Genomic DNA, 21445 nt, shown 5'->3' on the forward strand with positions numbered 1-21445 from the left:
CTCTGACTTTAAACTAGAATTGGAGCACAAAAATAACTCTCCTAGTTACTGTAATCAGTGCGGACTTACGACTTTGAACTCAGGTATATCCGATATGAGCAGTATTAGGGAAGACAGACAGTCTTTTAACGCACAGCACAACAATGCATCTCAGGCTGGATTGATTCCTCAACCTAATGTCCAACCACAAAACATTTCCGATTTGGACCCTAAATGCATCAGTTTATGTTTGGTCAATGCCAGGTCAATGATTAATCATAAAAACGATTTAGAGTGCCTAATGTAATTGGAAAAACTAGATTTGATTTTTCTAACAGAAATGTGGACCAATGAATCAAGTTATCCTGACAGGAACAATGTAGTCCCGGCAGGTTACTTTGTTGTTAATACTGATAGGGTTGGGGCTAGGGGGGTGGGATTGCCTTCATCTATCGAGCCTGTTACAAGGTGAGAACTGTACCAGAACCCTCATTGGACGCTGAGGCTATGTTTTTGAGCGTCAAACTCAACAATCACAAACTTTTCCAGGGATTATGATTTACAGAACACCAGGGCTGAGATCCTCCTTTATCACCTCTCTCCAGACCCGTCTGGAGTCTTGTTTTAATACTGACTCTTTTATGGTGCTAGGTGATTTTAATTTTCATTTAGATGCCGCTAATAATTGAGACACAATAAGCCTGACTGACAATCTAGCCAGCTTTGGGCTGACTCAGATTGTTCGGGAGCCTACACATCTGGCAGGCCATATACTAGATGGCATTTTTACAAATAATGGTCTTATTGAAGTAAATAGTTCACGTCCTCTACTCTGGTCAGATCATCATGCTGTCTATTTTACCATTAATATCTTTGACACTAAAATGTGTCGCAGGAATAGACTCCCTCTGGTGAAACTACGTCCTTGGAAGAAAATATCTCAGCAAGAACTGTCCACTGCCTTGAATGTGAAACTTACAATTAGCTAAGACCTTAATGAGGCAGCAACTGACTTCAATAACTGGATCAACCAGGCAGTAAATTTGCTGGCACCGGAATTGACCAAGTAGGCGCCTTGCTCATTTGGATAGCCCTTTTCACCAGCGTGGACTGTGCCTTGGATTTCTGACCCGAGACCTTGCTGCTGTTTCAACTCCACTCCTCGCAGGACCCGCTGCGCGGGTCCCGCTTCGTGGGCGAGGACTGCTGGGCAAAACGATTACTGCTTCTGAGGTGAGACGGGGAAGAGGTGCCGGGCTGCGAGCGACTGCAGGGACTCCAACTACCAGGAGTCCCTGCCCGGCCAATAGTGTACACCTGGCCCGCTCTCCCTGCAAGCCCCGCCCCCAGCGAGTCGCTTCCTCTATAAACAGAACAACGTTACCGCTGCGCCTGAGGAGCCTGGCCTGGGCCATATACCCTGCTCGATTTCTTATAAACCCACCGACCATTGGATTAATGGACATCTGAACTGTAAGCTGTTTGCCCCCCATATACATTTATTTTTACTGACTGGGGTGTATCCTGAACTTTCTTGCCACTGTTGCTTATTTTCTAAGGATTAAGGCCTGGCTAATATAAAATAGTGTTGACTTATTTAAGTGTTATATTAGTGTGTTGCAGTAAGGGCTGTCATGAATTGTCGAGAGACTAGAAGTATGGCCGCAGGGGGAGCAAAAAAGTTGGCTGGCACTCTGGACGATTTCATTGTTCGCACTAATGCCCTAATTTATGAAGGGATTGTTTTAATGGACAGAAGGGTGTCCCAAGATTTAGCTAGGGCTAGGAGATCCTCCTTAGGCCTTATTGCACAGGCACGTACGCCTAACACTGTGACTCGCCCAAATACCCCTGTCAGAGTAGATAATGCTGGGGATCACGATGTTTCAAGTTCCCAACAGGGCCAACAGTGTTCGGAGGTTACCCCTAACCCCATTTTGTTAACAGAGGGTGGTATAGTTAGTGACGTGATGGATAACCCACCAATGGCCACTGATATAAGTCTAAGAGGGCTGAAAGAGGGTGCAATTGCTAAACAAAAATCCAATACTTCTATTACCCATAAAGGCAGGAAAGTAAAAACCACTCACAATCAGGATACAACCATCTTAGATCCTGTGGATGTGAGCAGGGACTTGGCAGTGTGTGTCAATGAAAAAGAGGGGGCATATCCGGTAAATGCTGGCCTACCATTAAGCCTCCCGGAAGATACAATTCTAGATAGTAGCTTGGAGGAAATTCTGGAATTGAGTGGTGCAGAAATCAATCTGGCCAAAATTAACCAAGATGGAAGTGGGACAAGCTCGACGAATAATATCTTGGAAATGTTAAAGGCCCTTCTTGAACCAATTGAGGTTAGATTACGCTGTCTAGAAACAGTGTTGAAAAATATCCATAAGGATATAAGTGCCTCTAGTTTCAGCCTGAATAATAAGGTTGCTCATGGGGCGATCAAAGTAAATAAGCTACCTTCGACTGACAAAAGTGTCGCCCCGGCCAAAAATATCGTGCCTACGAACCCTAGTAATATCACAAACCCAGGAGGTGCAAAAGCCAAGAATCCTGACCCTAAACAAACGCAGAACCCAGTCAAGCACATGATAACCCCCAAGTTAAATCTAAAGACCCCATACCTTTGCCTTCCAATCTGGATCAGGCTCCAAGAGACAAGGTAGAGGCCCGTAGAAATATCCATCTCCCTCCTGATGCCTGCCCCTATGTAGTGATCTTGACTGGGGTTACGGAAATTTCACCTACTGATGTAGAATCCTTCCAGACATTAAAAAACAAAGTGTGCCACTGGTTATCAAATCACCACCCCCTACCGCCAAATATCCCAAGCAACATCTTAATGGTGGAGAGATCCCCATGGGTGGGAGGGAATAGAAAAAATTTACAAGGTGACTGTATCGTGGTAACCTTCGAGAATCCACAGGTGGTAGAACATCTCTGTAGAGGAACCTCTCGCTATCAAGCGAGTACTGTTACTGCTAGGCCTCTCTCTTATTTCTACATGCCTGTGAATCAAGTGGACAAAAGATGGAGTTGGTTAAGGGGTTCACATGAACAAAAAACTAGACGGAGGTTTAACTCCCCATGGGAGAAGCAACCTTATGGATGGGATGAGGGTGGAGTTGATGGCTGGAACCTGGTCAAGAGAAGAAGAGGTAGACCCATTCAAGGTGGGTTTGACACAGGGTTACAAAATGGCCATCTAAATTATTACCCCCAGACTGCGAATGGGTATGAGAACCACCTCAGCAACCCAATGGTTAACCGGTATGAGTGTCTGACAAATTTGGACTGGGTCAATTGACAAAAACAGTGCACACCGCTGAGTTTGATGCGAAATATTCCCCCTATCCCCCCACAAAATGAAATTGGCATCCAGCTTGTGCAGGAGTCAGACACTGGCCAAATTCTATTTAATGATCAGGGCGTTGGAGGAGGGGCCTCACTGTACGAAAAAATGGATAAAGTAGCGGGCACGGGGGAGATAACTGTGATAACATGGAACATTGCTGGTCTCAAGAGTAAAGTAGATGACCTCTTCTGGAGGGATTTTATAGGCAATATGGACATAATAGCCATACAGGAAACCTGGGACACACAAAATACACTTACTGTTGATGGTTTCACTACTTTTTTCCTACCAGCAGTTAGGTCTACACGGGGGGGAGCAAGAGGGGGCCTGGTCACTTTGATATCCGCTAAAATCCCGGGCATATATACGGAAATAGTTACTGACTGTCCCTATTGCCTCACGGTCCAAATTACCCACAGGGGTTCTCATAATGTGCTGATAGTGAATTTTTATAATTCCTTTGATAGGGATCATCCAGTTAGCAACCTGATGATGTTAAGTTCTTTTTTGTTTAATTTTAAAGAGTCATCAGAGTCTGAGTGTACCATCATATTAATGGGGGATTTTAACGTCCACGGCTGTCAGGACAAATGTCCTTCTAACGTTCTATTTGGCCCTCCGGATGAAGAAAATATTCACTTTGAGCACTCAGACCAAGGTATTTTCTTGGAAACCATGTTGGCCGAAAATGGGCTGATAATACCCAATGGGTGTGATGAGGACATTCCCACATTCACAGGACATGGCAGCGGGTCTGTGATTGATTATATCTTTTTAAGCAGTAGCTGTGGTATTCATATTACCAGTTATTCAGTTGTGCTGTCCCATTTTAGCGACCACAACCCAGTTGTATTAAGGGTTAAAAATGTAATTGTTGCTATGGAAAGTAGATTAAATTTGGTGGACAAACGGGACTTGCGGCTGACAGATCAAGCCCGCAGAATCAAGTGGTGCAAGATAATTCCAGAGGAGTTCCTTTGTAATCTTCGTAATAGTAGCCGGGAGGAATTAAAGCTTTGTATGGACGACCAGGCGGAGGACAGTGAAGTAGTGGAGGCGTACAGAAAGGTTTGCCTTGACATTGTCTCCAACCTGACTCGACAGGGTAAAGGCAAAGCACAAGGGAAGGAAGGTTGGTTTGATAAGAATTGTTCTGCCGCCAATCATAAACTTAAAATGGCCCTCAAAGCCAAACCAGTAGATAGATCGCTTGTGGCTACTCTCAGGAAAGAGTATAAGACAGCCATTGAAAGAAGGCGCCGTGAGATCAGAGAGGACGCATGGGCTGAGTTGACATCAATTGATGTGTTGAAGAGTAGCGCAAAGTTTTGGGCCATGGTCAACCAACCCTATTTTTCTGACTCCAGTAATAATGAACTGGATTGTGGAATTCAAGAAGACAAATGGCACTTGCACTTTAAGTCTGTTTATGAACAGGACCTTGTGGGGGCTGAGGGCTTGACCACCTTTTCCAGATCGCCTTACATTTTATCTGTAGATGAAGGTGAGGTGGCCGCGGCCATAGGTAAAATTACTAGTAATAAGGCCCCCGGGCCGGATGGCGTTCCTTCTGACCTTTTTAAAGTAGATATTTTTTTCTGGTCCAAAGTTTTAGCAAATGTTTTTAATAGGATCTCAAAAACAGGAATTCCAGAGACATGGTCCCAGTCGGTGATTGTCCCCATTTATAAGAAAGGGGATAGGGGTGACCCTGGCAATTACCGCCCATATCTCTCATAGACTCCGCAGTAAAGATCTTAGGGAGAGTGGTCCTATGCAAACTCACCGATTGGTTAGAGGAGACCAATACTCTCTCTCCTCTACAGTACGGTTTTAGAAAGGGGCGTAGTACCATTGACCAAAGCCTGAATTTACAACTGCTCATTGGGAAGTACACAATAGCGAAAAAAAAGGATCCCTGTATATTGCTTTCATGGATCTTTCCTCGGCATTTGACTGAGTAAACAGATCCATGTTGTGGGCACAGCTTCTTAGTATTGGAATAGAACCTAATATTGTGTATTTTTTAGCAGACCTCCATAGGGACCTTACAGCCACGGTACGATATGACAGAAAAGGTAACAGCACTGGTAAAATCTGCATCACCAGTGGTGTAAGGCAGGGATACATTCTTGCTCCTCTGCTTTTTACACTATATATAAAAAGTCAAAGGACAAAGGTCCTTTGACTTTTTTAGATTGGTTCACCTACGTGAATATATTTTAATTGTATTTTCTAGATTGTAACCCTGACAGGGAGGTATTTTAATAAATTGTGTTTATATTTTTACATCTCTGGTGGCTTTGTTTACCTGTTAGATTTGAGTATTCTGTGGATATACAAAGATGGAAAGTGCTGTATAATTACTTTTTGATCACACCATGATGTGATACCTGAGGACTAGCTTAGAAACTAGTTTTCCTTTAGATCATCTGGTCTTAGTAAATATTGCTGATTTTATTGAGCATAGTACAAACCACAGGTTTCATTCTTTCTGCTGTTAACAACTCAAACCATAGGTATCTTTTAACCAAGTTCCGACTGAACAAAATCCACCTGCTAATTTCAGGCCGCCCTGGTTGGACCAAGCCACTTGATCTAGACTTGTGCAAATGTGACGGATGTTCGATCATGTACACTGCTCACTTTCTGTTTTTTTGTGATTATTTCAAGGACATTAGGAAAAAGTTCATTATACCCTTGCTAAAGGGGAAAGGGTTTAGGCAAGTTAAGCCAGCTCTATTGTATCTCCAATTATTAGTAGATATATGGGAAATTTACAATGTAGCTAAATTTTTGACCATAGCGGTGAGACTCAGTAAAAAGATTAACTGATCCTAGGTGATTTACTGTAAATAGTGATCATTGTAAGTTGAATCAAGTTTTTATTTAAATTTTCTCATGTTGCTCTTTCTTAATTCAAGAACGATGTATATATTGTTGTTTTTAAATCATGGCATCATGCATTGCATATTTTAATGGGTACTCCCTTCTTTTTTATATTGTAATTTTTTTGTTTTTATGTCGCCTGGTGACCAATGGACCGTTTTTGTGTGTTCTTGTACTTTTATGGTTTTTGCAATTGAACCGAATAAAGTATTTCTTGAACTTGAACTTGACCAAGTAGGCTAGGAGAAGACTTGTATCATCCCCTTGGTACTCAGTGGAGCTTAAACAAATTAAAATCAAATGCAGACACAAGGAACGCATTTGGAGACCTACTTACAGTTTGGTTCATAAGATCGATTACTGCTCAGCATTAAAATAATATAAGAGGGCAATAGTACTAGCAAAGACAGCTTACTTCACCTCCAAAATCCAGGAGTCTACAAATTCCTCAAAGGAACTGTTTAAAATAGTAACAGCCCTGTCGCGTTGCTCTCGAGACACCATCTTTGTCCCAGATCAAACTTTTGTTGACAAACTTGCGGTCTTCTTCCAGAATAAGGTCTAATCGGTCTATGAGGAACTTCTGAATTCATCGGAAGTCAATAGAATGAACCATATAGAGGTACAGGATGAGCAGACCCTACAGTATAGCCTAACTCAGTTCTCTGCCCTAAGCGAAGAGCAAGTGGTAGACTTACTGTTGCAGACTAAGTCAGGGTCCCTACTTGACCCATGTCCCCCACACATTTTACATCTGGCATAGGAGGAGGTATGCACATCACTGACCCATCTATTAAATCTAGTCATCAGATTAGGGATTTTCCCTGTGGCCTGGAAAATAGCCTGTATTTGACCTAGCCTAAAAAACCCTCGCTGGAGCCCCTCGAGGCTAAAAACGACCACCCGATTTCCTGTCAACCTTTACCCTCCAAAATCTTGGAGAAAGCCATAAACCTGGAGTTTAATGAATGAATGAACAACCTTTTATTGTTCAATTACTTAAAATCATTACAATATACTAGCTGAGGCTATGTCCTGCAGGCACAGTATTCTTAAAAACAAGCATTTACAATGCAATGGTTTCGCCTTTGGAAAAGTTAGAGCTATTGGCATTGTAAATGACAACATTTGTATTTATGTGTTGGTTTTGAAAACATAAATAAATGGCATTGTCATTTACATTGCCATTAGCTTAATCTCTCGCAAATGTGAGACCTATTGTACCCTACGGACAAGCTCAGCAGACAGCAGTTACTACCACACACACACACCCAGAGCCACACACACACACACCCAGAGCCAGCCACATACACCCAGAGCCAGCCACACACACACACACCCAGAGCCACACACACACACACACCCAGAGCCACACACACCCACCCATAGCGCCACACACACACACACCCACCCAGAGCCACACACACACACCCAGAGCCACACACACACACACCCAGAGCCACACACACACCCAGAGACACACACACACACACCCAGCCACACACACACACACATACACACACACAGAGCCAGAGCCACACACACACCCAGAGCCACACACACCCAGAGCCAGAGCCACACACACACCCAGAGCCAGCGCCACACACACACCCACACACCCACACACCCAGAGCCACACACACCCAGAGCCAGAGCCACACACACCCAGAGCCACACACACACACACACACACCCACACACCCACCCAGAGCCACACACACACACACACACACACACACACACCCAGAGCCACACACACACCCAGAGCCACACACACACACACACACACACACACCCAGAGCCACACACACACACACCCAGAGCCACACACACACCCAGAGCCACACACACACCCAGAGCCACACACACACCCAGAGCCACACACACACACACACACCCAGAGCCACACACACACACACCCAGAGCCACACACACACACACCCAGAGCCACACACACACACACACACACCCCCAGAGCCACACCCACCCACCCAGAGCCACACACACCCACCCAGAGCCACACACACCCACCCACCCAGAGCCACACACACCCACCCACCCAGAGCCACACACACACCCACCCAGAGCCACACACACCCACACTCAGGGGGCGGGGAAGCAAGCACAGCGAGGGGGCAGGGAAGCAAGCACAGCCAGGTGGCAGGGAAGCAAGCACAGCCAGGTTGCAGGGGAGCAAGCACAGCCAGGTTGCAGGGGAGCAAGCACAGCCAGGTTGCAGGAGAGCAAGCACAGCCAGGGGAAGGGGAACCAGGGGGCGGGGGAGCAAGCATAGCCAGGGGGCAGGGAAGCAAGAACAGCCAGGGGGCAGGGAAGCAAGCACAGCCAGGGGGCAGGGAAGCAAGCACAGCCATGTTTCCAGTGCTTGGCTATTCTGAACAAACCATTGGTGGATTCCCAATCGGCAACCATCCTCATCTATATTTCCAGCGGCCGATAAGGTGGGCGTTAAGTTAGCTCCCCTGCACCATGTGACTCCAGGCATCAACCCACCCAATCTCCTTGCTGGCCCTGGTACCTTGAAACACTAAGATGCTATGTCTGTGCTCTACAAATAGGAATTAATAATAAATGATGGTTGTTTTGTGTGCATACCTATAATCGACGAGTGATAGAAGGGGGGCAGAGCTTAGTGTATTTCCAACTGTCTGTGCCTAGGTTACCTCTGTGTCTCTGCCCTATACACCTGGTCCCAACGAGCAGTGCCTATACCAACCGGCGGTGCTCCAGGTACGGTCAGCTGTCCCACTAGAGGAAACATTCTAAAACACATCACCATTACAAATTATGGAAATAAAACTGAACAAAGAGTCTGGGGAAGTAGCAGAGAAGAGGACCGCCTCTTGTGAAACTGGGCACAGTCAGCTGTCCCACCATAGGAAACACTCTAAAAAAACATCACCACCACAGATTATGGAATCAAAACTGGTCAAAAAAGTCAGGGGAAGTGGCAGAGGAGAGGACCTGCCTCGTGTGAATCAGAGGAGCCTCCCTTCTAGATGTGCACTGCCCACGCTGAATCGCACCTTTGCAGGCGCTCTACACCTATGTAACAGTGACTGACCCTCCGAAGAAATCAATCAACAAACACGCAGAGCTCCACAAAAAGCCTCAGAACCAAAATATAATCTGCAAATAATTCTACAATCGAACTCACATAAGCATTAAAAGATAGGCAGACGCGCGACTCATCGTGGCTGAAGCACTCCATAAAGACATGCTAAAACGCAAGCGGTGTAGTAAGTAAATGGATCCCTATTTAAAAGTTCATCCCTCCCAATCTTCAACTCAGCCAGAGGCCTCCTATAGACCTGTGTGCCCTCCCATCTTTTTCAGGTAGCTTCATCAAGAGTCACTCACGATGAGGGACAAGAAACAGCAAAAACTTCTGCTACAGAGTAAAACTGTTCCAATGCGATGTAAAGGTTGTGCAGGCTCTAGGCAGTCCTTCTCAGAGGATTAGGTAGGACAAGTAGAAAGCCAGGTCCAGCGAAATACCAAAGAAAGCAGTCCAGAGGAATACAAACTATCACAGGGAAAATGTATTGTCTGCCTCCCCCATCCTGCTGCCAGGGACATGAAATCTATATGGTCGAGATTACCCTGGGTGGCAAACTGCAAATGAATCGATGGCGTAATTGCGTGCAAAGCCAAACTGCGGGACAGTCAGCCGTAGCCGACACAAAAAAACAACTGATTACCCAAAGGAGGGATACGCCACTCAGCTGCAGCTCGACTTGGTACGATCGCCCCCAAAAACAGCAGATCACCTCCCCAAAGACCCACACCACTGTACCTCAGCTCATGCCCCCCTCTGCTGCAACGTGCATAAATCAAAAAATTGCGGGATGGCCAGACATAGATAAAGACAAACTCCCGATCGGTCCAGGGAGAGACATCCCTTCGCTGCAGTGCACACATCTGATCTGTGTGCCGATCGTACTAAACAGCTGATCACCATACTATACCTCAGCGTGTACACTCCGGCATGCGGGACGGCCAGCCGATCGTGCCATGCCGAGGGCGGGAACAAGAAAGGGGAAAGGACAAATTAAAGGTGATGAAAAGGGACAGAGGGGGCGGGAAGGGGAGGAGAGGGGAGGAGAGGGTTGGTGTATTTATATTTTAAGTAGTGAGGGGGCAAGGATATGAGGCACGACTGTAGGGGGAAAAGACTCATCATGTGCCTGTAATCTGAAGTCCTCAAGGCTAGGAGTCTCAACGGCTAGGAGTCTCAACGGCTAGGAGTCTCAACGATTTAAAAATGCTGCCGCTCGATTAGTATTTCTGAAAATATCAATGATGGACAAAGCTAAAAGGGTGCCACTCAATAATAACCCTGATAATCTCTGTTGGTTGAAAAGATGCTAGTAACTAGTCACAAGGTTCAAGATTTCAATGGATAATTGCCTAATGATATTTCAAAGGTATTCCAAATAAAGAAACGCTGCGACATAAGTGGTCTTGAGATGTTGAAAGACGATGTAATGGTGAAAGGATGATTCACTACCTGCGAGCTGAAATGCCAGATCTAAACAGTGAAAGAAAGCAGGTAACGGGAGACTATAAAAGTGGATTCGTATTTGCGTCCACAATGGCATAGAATGCAGGCAACAAACTAATTACCTGTAAGGCAATGCTCCTTTCTCGAATCCGAGAAGTGTCCAATTAAAAAGCCGTAGTGGGCAGGTTGATGGCGTCGTTGAAGGTAACTATGATTCCCGAATATATTAAATGCTTCAATTAATGATATGTGGAAACTACGCTTAGTACTTTCAATCTATTATATAAAGTTATGATGCCTACTAATGTTTAAGCAGTCAGATATAGGGAAGCAACATAATAGAAGTGTCGAGCAACGGCCGACGCCCCGCAGCGGTGCTCCTCCACTCCAATGGCTGCCAGGCACTTTTCGAGCCCTCCATCTCGGGCCTCGGTGCCTCCGCCTGCCGGCAGTCTCCACGGTTTCATCCGCGGCCCCGTATACGGAGGAAAAAGACACTCAGCAACACGGGAGGGGGCGGAGATGTTCCTAATGCCGTGGTTGAACCCGGGAGGGGCGGGAGAGTACACGAACGGCGGGAGGGGGGCGGGAGAGAACGAGGGGGGCGGGAGAGTACACGAACGGCGGGAGGGGGGCGGGAGAGTACACGAACGGCGGGAGGGGGGCGGGAGAGGACGAGGGAGGCGGGAGAGGGGCAGCTAGGAACAAATAAGGAGACCCGTCCCGAGCAGCAAGGGAGGTGCCGGCAATGCCGGAACAGACTCTGGGGGCGTTCCCGGCGTCGCGTGACGTCGGCAAAAGGCAAAGAATGTCGGGAACGCCCCCGTGTCTGGTCCGGCATTGACGGACAGGCCCCTCGTCCAATGGCTAGGCTCCATTTATGGAGCTAGCCAATGGGACGGGGGGGCGTGTTCCAGAGTGCTTACTGTACTCAATAGATTTCTCTGGAGGAGGAGCCTAACGGCTCCGTCCCCCAGCGAAACCTAAAAAGGTCTTGGTGGACATACCAGTGATGGTAAACTCTTTCTTTCTCACTGGTATCTTCTTGGTGGCACCATTCTTTGGGGCCATCTTGACGCTGTCAGTTAGTAGTGGCATTTAGCTTTAAACTTTAAACATTTAGCTTTAAAAGGTTATGTTGTCTCTTGTGCACCTAAAAGAAAAGAAGCATGAAGAACATCAATGAAACGTGGTACTGTTGCAGTTCAATTAGTAGTACAAATACAATATCATTTAGTATGGTCAATGATTACTCTTATTATAAATAATTAACAATACAGTGTATCCATTTGTAAAATGGAAATCTACACCAAACTAAACTTTCTTTTAACACTTGAAGTAGACCTGAATATCACCTTAGAGCTCCTTGAAGTGATGTCAAATGTACTGAGGTGAAGGATGAGGGATGGGGGAATCCCTAGCCTGAGTCATGTTGGCCCTCCTAGGAATACAAAGTTTGCATTCCAAGGAGTGTATTTTACACTCAAGTATAGCCTCCGAGCTTGCAATGGGGGTTTGACTTTAGATAAGTAACAGAGACATACCTTCAAAAGGGTTAATTGTTAAATCAGAAATGATTATGTCTTACCAAATCTTTCTCTGTTTTCCTAGCTGATTCACATGCAAGTATTTCAGAGATTTTATATTAATCATAATGCCCTCACTTTAGAAATGGATCACAAGCTTATTTCCCATCTGTTCAAACCAGAGAGCAATCCGACCAATCCAATTATCGTTAGTAACAACAGAAGGAGGGTCAAATGGCCCACGATACAGGCGGATGAAAACACTCTTGCTCAGATGTATGCCATTATAGCACACTCACTAGTTGACATCATTAAGTATGTTGATGAAAAGCAATTAATCATGAATATTTTTAGTGGATTAATGGGTAAGGTTAGGAATTTTTTATAAGACTGCAAATTGTATAGACATAAGTAAGAAAACCAGAATGATATTATGATTAATGTAAGGAAGCAAGAATGAAACTGATGGTGCATTAAAAAATGTCTGTAGAGGCACTGTGGGCTAAAAAGAAAACAATACAAAATGGTTCATAATGATGACAAAAGGAATTGGGAAGAGAGGCTATGAAAAGATGTAAACACTGTGGCACAAACCAAGGACAGAGGACATTTTTGGCATACCTTACAAAAAGGGTTTTTGCAGTCAAATTATCAAAGAAGACTCACACTACCAACCTCAGTACTTGGTAACTCATTTTGGTGTACTCTATTCCCAGCAGGCTGGTAAACGGATGAGGGGTAGTGAGCGAGCATATATAGATAACGACAGTGAGCCTTGGGACATAGATCATATTTTCTTTTGCGTGGAGGAAACTAAGTTAGCCCATATTGCTTTTGGGTAAAATGATAAAATCCCAGGCAATTTCGGCCTCTCTGAACTCAAAGTATGGTGTGCCATTTTGAACCAAGATTTTAACACCATTCTAAAAGTTGCAGAGGTTCCTGACTCCTGGCTGGGAGCAGAGGTAGTCCCTGGATATAAGAAGGGAGATAAACGTGATCCAGCGAACTGCAGCATCAATAGCTGTATTGACACTTTACAAAAATTGTTCTGCAGACATCTTTTGGGGATGCTACAGGACTGGATTAGGAAGTGCCAGATTTGTTCACCCCTGCAGGCTGTCTTTAGAGAGCACACAAGCACTACAGACTAATTATTCAGATTTTTTATAAATTGTATGGAAATATGTGGTTATTAAAAGGGAACACATATAGTAGGGTCTGTGAACTTACATGCTGCGTTTGATCTCATGCCACAGAGATAAAATATGGGCAGCACTAAAGCAGTTAGGGGTCCAGAATTATTTACTGCAAGTAATTGTCAGACTTCACAGGGTCAACTATACCCAAATTAGATGAGCACAAAATGGTGAATTACCTTAGTATATAAGCGTGAATAAAGTGGTGTGGCAAAAGTTGTCCTGGAACTGACTCTGTTCACCATATACATCAACGGGCTGATTAACTCTCTTGTTGCTTATAAGGGCCCCCCCAACTACGATTGTTGAACACACAGTTGTCTCCCTCCTATTTGCTGATGATACTCCACTTATCTGTAAGACTCCGATGGGGCTACAGAGTTTACTGGATTGATTTTCAGTATCTTGTGATACACATGGGTTAGAGGTTAACAATAACATTGATAAGACTAAGATCATGGAGTTTAACCCAAATAACTCTTTCAGAGGCAAGGTTAAACTGGGTGAGACTCTACTGGAACAAGTCAAGCAATTTGATTACTTTGGGAGTAAGGTTTATAAATACATTATCATAGGTTCTTCAAATCACTAAGAACCAGTTAATTTTACAGATTGTAAACTCTGCTCTGGTCAAAAAATTAAAAACGTATATCTTCAGGTCAGCTACCACGTTTTTTTAAATCTACTGGACTAAGGGACTTGAAGCTGAATTATACAGAATTGAGATTCGGGGATTGAAAAAACTGAAGACATCTTCATGAGATTGATTCTTGATTTACCTCGGAAATCACCCTTGAACCCGATTCACTTGGATCTTGGACTAAAAAATATAGTAAATGTAGCAGCATTTAGACCCTTAGCCTATTGGATTCGACTTTAGTCTAATAATTCTCCACTTCCTATGAGACAATCTTTTCTTGAATTGATCACAATTGATACCAAAGGGGGTATACTTTGGTTCAACGATCTCAAGACATGCTTGTATAGACTTGATATGTGTGAGCTTTGGTCAAATCCCGAGTGTATTCAGGAAAACACCTTGAAAGGTCTTAAGAGAGATATTGGTATCATATTGGTGGTCTTCGATTGAGCCATAGTACTGATGGTGGGTTGACGTGAAAAGTTGTACATTTCAAAGATAGCATGCACTGTGGGGTTTGTTTGAATCGTATTGAACCCCCTCCAGCGAAATCTTTATATTTACATTTTAGTAGGGCATTCTGACAGTTAATTTTCTTTGCAGCAAATGGAATGGTTGCAACATTGCCCTAAAGTGTCTGTCTTGTTTAACCAGAATCAAAACAGATGATTTTTCTTTTATTCTTCTGTCTTAAATACACTGATATAAGGAGAAGCTGGCTAATTCTTATTAGTCATATGTTTTCTATAAGATATTTGAGAACTATAACTAGGATTCTAAGAAGTGATATTACAGAATGGTTAATTTTTGTCTTGTCACAATATTTATTATATGCGTAGTGGCTAAGGTGTATGAATAACATTGATAAGACTAGGTTGTTGGTGTTTGACCCACAAATCTCCTTCAAAGGTAAGATTAAACTGGGTGAGACTCTACTGGAACAAGTCAAGCAATTTGATTACTGGGGGTAAGGTTGACAAATACATTAGCTTAGGTTCCTCAAATCACTAAGAACCAGGTAATTTTAAATATTGTAAGCTCTGCTCTGGTCAAAAAATTGAAAACTTCTATCTTAAGGCCAGCTACCCCGGTTACTGAAATCTAATGGGAATTCGAATCTGGAAGCACACTGCTAACCTCTCCGCTGTATCGCCCCACTGCATCATGGTCTGTGCAGTGCGAGTATTTTCAAGAACAGTTCAAAGTCCAAAGTTTCAAAGTAATTCACCTCAATCGGTGCAAGTAAATACTTGTATTGCGATCATCTCTAGACACGAGCCTCGCTCTTGTTTCGGGATTGATTCCCTCATCAGTAGAGATCATTCAGGGGTTGCAGAGCAGGCCGCCAAACACCCGTCACGGGCCTCGTTGCCCCTCCGGCACGCAGGTGCGTCTCCAAGAAGCTCGTCAGCTTAAATGGCTACTGGGAGCCATCAAAAGGGAATTCGAATCTGGGAGCACACTGCTAACCTCTCCGCCGTATCGCCCCACTGCATCATGGTCTGTGCAGTTCGAGTATTTTCAAGAACAGTTCAAAGTCCAAAGTTTCAAAGTATTTAACCTCAATCGGTGCAAGTAAATACTTGTATTGCGATCATCTCTAGACACGAGCCTAGCTCGTGTTTCGGGATTGATTCCCTCATCAGTAGAGATCATTCAGGGTTGCAGAGCAGGCCGCCAAACACCCGTCACGGGCCTCGTTGCCCCTCCGGCACGCAGGTGCGTCTCCAGGAAGCTCGTCAGCTTAAATGGCTACCGGCAGCCATCAAAAGGGAATTCGAATCTGGGAGCACACTGCTAACCTCTCCGCCGTATCGCCCCACTGCATCATGGTCTGTGCAGTTCGAGTATTTTCAAGAACAGTTCAAAGTCCAAAGTTTCAAAGTATTTCACCTCAATCGGTGCAAGTAAATACTTGTATTGCGATCATCTCTAGACACGAGCCTAGCTCGTGTTTCGGGATTGATTACCTCATCAGTAGAGATCATTCAGGGGTTGCAGAGCAGGCCGCCAAACACCCGTCACGGGCCTCATTGCCCCTCCGGCACGCAGGTGCGTCTCCAGGAAGTTTGTCAGCTTAAATGGCTACCGGGAGCCATCAAAAGGGAATTCGAATCTGGGAGCACACTGCTAACCTCTCCGCCGTATCGCCCCACTGCATCATGGTCTGTGCAGTTCGAGTATTTTCAAGAACAGTTCAAAGTCCAAAGTTTCAAAGTATTTCACCTCAATCGGTGCAAGTAAATACTTGTATTGCGATCATCTCTAGACACGAGCCTAGCTTGTGTTTCGGGATTGATTCCCTCATCAGTAAAGATCATTCAGGGGTTGCAGAGCAGGCCGCCAAACACCCGTCACGGGCCTCGTTGCCCCTTCGGCACGCAGGTGCGTCTTCAGGAAGCTCGTCAGCTTAAATGGCTACCGGGAGCCATTAAAAGGGAATTCGAATCTGGGAGCACCCTGCTAACCTCTCCGCCGTATCGCCCACCTGCATCATGGTCTGTGCAGTTCGAGTATTTTCAAGAACAGTTCAAAGTCCAAAGTGTCAAAGTATTTCACCTCAATCGGTGCAAGTAAATACTTGTATTGCGATCATCTCTAGACACGAGCCTAGCTCGTGTTTCGGGATTGATTCCCTCATCAGTAGAGATCCTTCAGGGGTTGCAGAGCAGGCTGCCAAAAACCCGTCACGGGCCTCGTTGCCCCTCCGGCATGCAGGTGCGTCTCCAGAAAGTTCGTCAGCTTAAATGGCTACCGGGAGCCATCAAAAGGGAATTCGAATCTGGGAGCACACTGCTAACCTCTCCGCCGTATCGCCCCACTGCATCATGGTCTGTGCAGTTCGAGTATTTTCAAGAACAGTTCAAAGTCCAAAGTTTCAAAGTATTTCACCTCAATCGGTGCAAGTAAATACTTGTATTGCAATCATCGCTAGACACGAGCCTAGCGATTTTTTCGGGATTGATTCCCTCATCAGTAGAGATCATTCAGGGGTTGCAGAGCAGGCCGCCAAACACCCGTCACGGGCCTCGTTGCCCCTCCGGCACGCAGGTGCGTCTCCAGGAAGCTCGTCAGCTTAAATGGCTACCGGGAGCCATCAAAAGGGAATTCGAATCTGGGAGCACACTGCTAACCTCTCCGCCGTATCGTCCCACTGCATCATGGTCTGTGCAGTTCGAGTATTTTCAAGAACAGTTCAAAGTCCAAAGTTTCAAAGTATTTCACCCAATCGGTGCAAGTAAATACTTGTATTGCGATGATCTCTAGACACGAGCCTAGCTCCTGTTTCGGGATTGATTCCCTCATCAGTAGAGATCATTCAGGGGTTGCAGAGCAGGCCGCCAAACACCCGTCACGGGCCTCGTTGCCCCTCCGGCACGCAGGTGCGTCTCCAGGAAGCTCGTCAGCTTAAATGGCTACCGGCAGCCATCAAAAGGGAATTCGAATCTGGGAGCACACTGCTAACCTCTCCGCCGTATCGCCCCACTGCATCATGGTCTGTGCAGTTCGAGTATTTTCAAGAACAGTTCAAAGTCCAAAGTTTCAAAGTATTTCACCTCAATCGGTGCAAGTAAATACTTGTATTGCGATCATCTCTAGACACGAGCCTAGCTCGTGTTTCGGGATTGATTACCTCATCAGTAGAGATCATTCAGGGGTTGCAGAGCAGGCCGCCAAACACCCGTCACGGGCCTCATTGCCCCTCCGGCACGCAGGTGCGTCTCCAGGAAGTTTGTCAGCTTAAATGGCTACCGGGAGCCATCAAAAGGGAATTCGAATCTGGGAGCACACTGCTAACCTCTCCGCCGTATCGCCCCACTGCATCATGGTCTGTGCAGTTCGAGTATTTTCAAGAACAGTTCAAAGTCCAAAGTTTCAAAGTATTTCACCTCAATCGGTGCAAGTAAATACTTGTATTGCGATCATCTCTAGACACGAGCCTAGCTTGTGTTTCGGGATTGATTCCCTCATCAGTAAAGATCATTCAGGGGTTGCAGAGCAGGCCGCCAAACACCCGTCACGGGCCTCGTTGCCCCTTCGGCACGCAGGTGCGTCTTCAGGAAGCTCGTCAGCTTAAATGGCTACCGGGAGCCATTAAAAGGGAATTCGAATCTGGGAGCACCCTGCTAACCTCTCCGCCGTATCGCCCACCTGCATCATGGTCTGTGCAGTTCGAGTATTTTCAAGAACAGTTCAAAGTCCAAAGTGTCAAAGTATTTCACCTCAATCGGTGCAAGTAAATACTTGTATTGCGATCATCTCTAGACACGAGCCTAGCTCGTGTTTCGGGATTGATTCCCTCATCAGTAGAGATCCTTCAGGGGTTGCAGAGCAGGCTGCCAAAAACCCGTCACGGGCCTCGTTGCCCCTCCGGCATGCAGGTGCGTCTCCAGAAAGTTCGTCAGCTTAAATGGCTACCGGGAGCCATCAAAAGGGAATTCGAATCTGGGAGCACACTGCTAACCTCTCCGCCCTATCGCCCCACTGCATCATGGTCTGTGCAGTTCGAGTATTTTCAAGAACAGTTCAAAGTCCAAAGTTTCAAAGTATTTCACCTCAATCGGTGCAAGTAAATACTTGTATTGCAATCATCGCTAGACACGAGCCTAGCGATTTTTTCGGGATTGATTCCCTCATCAGTAGAGATCATTCAGGGGTTGCAGAGCAGGCCGCCAAACACCCGTCACGGGCCTCGTTGCCCCTCCGGCACGCAGGTGCGTCTCCAGGAAGCTCGTCAGCTTAAATGGCTACCGGGAGCCATCAAAAGGGAATTCGAATCTGGGAGCACACTGCTAACCTCTCCGCCGTATCGTCCCACTGCATCATGGTCTGTGCAGTTCGAGTATTTTCAAGAACAGTTCAAAGTCCAAAGTTTCAAAGTATTTCACCCAATCGGTGCAAGTAAATACTTGTATTGCGATGATCTCTAGACACGAGCCTAGCTCCTGTTTCGGGATTGATTCCCTCATCAGTAGAGATCATTCAGGGGTTGCAGAGCAGGCCGCCAAACACCCGTCACGGGCCTCGTTGCCCCTCCGGCACGCAGGTGCGTCTCCAGGAAGCTCGTCAGCTTAAATGGCTACCAGGAGCCATCAAAAGGGAATTCGAATCTGAGAGCACACTGCTAACCTCTCCGCTGTATCGCCCCACTGCATCATGGTCTGTGCAGTTCGAGTATTTTCAAGAACAGTTCAAAGTCCAAAGTTTCAAAGTATTTCACCTCAATCGGTGCAAGTAAATACTTGTATTGCGATCATCTCTAGACACGAGCCTAGCTCGTGTTTCGGGATTGATTCCCTCATCAGTAGAGATCCTTCAGGGGTTGCAGAGCAGGCCGCCAAACACCCGTCACGGGCCTCGTTGCCCCTCCGGCACACAGGTGCGTCTCCAGGAAGCTCGTCAGCTTAAATCCCTACCGGGAGCCATCAAAAGGGTATTCGAATCTGGGAGCACACTGCTAACCTCTCCGCTGTATCGCCCCACTGCATCATGGTCTGTGCAGTTCGAGTATTTTCAAGAACAATTCAAAGTCCAAAGTTTCAAAGTTTTTCACCTCAATCGGTGCAAGTAAATACTTGTATTGCGATCATCTCTAGACACGTGCCTATCTCGTGTTTCGGGATCGATTCCCTCATCAGTAGAGATCATTCAGGGGTTGCAGAGCAGGCTGCCAAACACCCGTAACGGGCCTCGTTGCCCCTCCGGCACGCAGGTGTGTCTCCAGGAAGCTCGTCAGCTTAAATGGCTACCGGGAGCCATCAAAAGGGAATTAGAATCTGGGAGCACACTGCTAACCTCTCCGCCGTATCGCCCCACTGCATCATGGTCTGTGCAGTGCGAGTATTTTCAAGAACAGTTCAAAGTCCAAAGTCTCAAAGTATTTCACCTCAACCGGTGCAAGTAAATACTTGTATTGCGATCATCTCTAGACACGAGCCTAGCTCGTGTTTCGGGATTGATTCCCTCATCAGTAGAGATCATTCAGGGGTTGCAGAGCAGGCCGCCAACCACCCGTCACGGGCCTCGTTGCCCCTCCGGCACGCAGGTGCGTCTCCAAGAAGCTCGTCAGCTTAAATGGCTACTGGGAGCCATCAAAAGGGAATTCGAATCTGGGAGCACACTGCTAACCTCTCCGCCGTATCGCCCCACTGCATCATGGTCTGTGCAGTTCGAGTATTTTCAAGAACAGTTCAAAGTCCAAAGTTTCAAAGTATTTAACCTCAATCGGTGCAAGTAAATACTTGTATTGCGATCATCTCTAGACACGAGCCTAGCTCGTGTTTCGGGATTGATTCCCTCATCAGTAGAGATCATTCAGGGTTGCAGAGCAGGCCGCCAAACACCCGTCACGGGCCTCGTTGCCCCTCTGGCACGCAGGTGCGTCTCCAGGAAGCTCGTCAGCTTAAATGGCTACCGGGAGCCATCAAAAGGGAATTCGAATCTGGGAGCACACTGCTAACCTCTCCGCCGTATCGCCCCACTGCATCATGGTCTGTGCAGTTCGAGTATTTTCAAGAACAGTTCAAAGTCCAAAGTTTCAAAGTATTTCACCTCAATCGGTGCAAGTAAATACTTGTATTGCGATCATCTCTAGACACGAGCCTAGCTCGTGTTTCAGGATTGATTCCCTCATCAGTAGAGATCATTCAGGGGTTGCAGAGCAGGCCGCCAAACACCCGTCACGGGCCTCGTTGCCCCTCCGGCATGCAGGTGCGTCTCCAGGAAGCTCATCAATCGGTGCAAGTAAATACTTGTATTGCGATCATCTCTAATAGGTCAGCGGTGTGCTTCCAACTCCGGAATCCCCTTTTTCTTGGCTCCCGGTGACATGTAAGCTGACGAGCTTGTCGGAGATGCACCTGCGCATCAGAGGGGCAACGAGGCCCGTGACGGATGTTTGGCGACCTGTCCTGCAACCCCGAATATTATCTCTACTGATGAGGGAATCAATCCCGAAACACGAGCTAGGCTCGTGTCTAGAGATGATCATAATACAAGTACTTACTTGCACCGATTGAGGTGAAATACTTTGGAAATTTGAACTTTGAACTGTTCTTATAAATACTTGAACTGCACAGACCATGATGCAGTGGGGCGATACGGCGGAAGAGGTCAGCGGTGTGCTCCCAACTCCGGAATCCCCTTTTTCTTGGCTCCCAGTAGCCATGTAAGCTGACGAGCTTGTTGGAGATGCACCTGCGCGCCAGAGGGGCAACGAGGCCCGTGACGGATGTTTGGCGACCTGTCCTGCAACCCCAAATACTATCTCTACTGATGAGGGAATCAATCCCGAAACACGTGCTAGGCTCGTGTCTAGAGATGATC

Source organism: Lissotriton helveticus, chromosome 11 (assembly GCF_964261635.1).
Source record: "Lissotriton helveticus chromosome 11, aLisHel1.1, whole genome shotgun sequence".
In the NCBI taxonomy this organism is placed as follows: domain Eukaryota; kingdom Metazoa; phylum Chordata; class Amphibia; order Caudata; family Salamandridae; genus Lissotriton; species Lissotriton helveticus.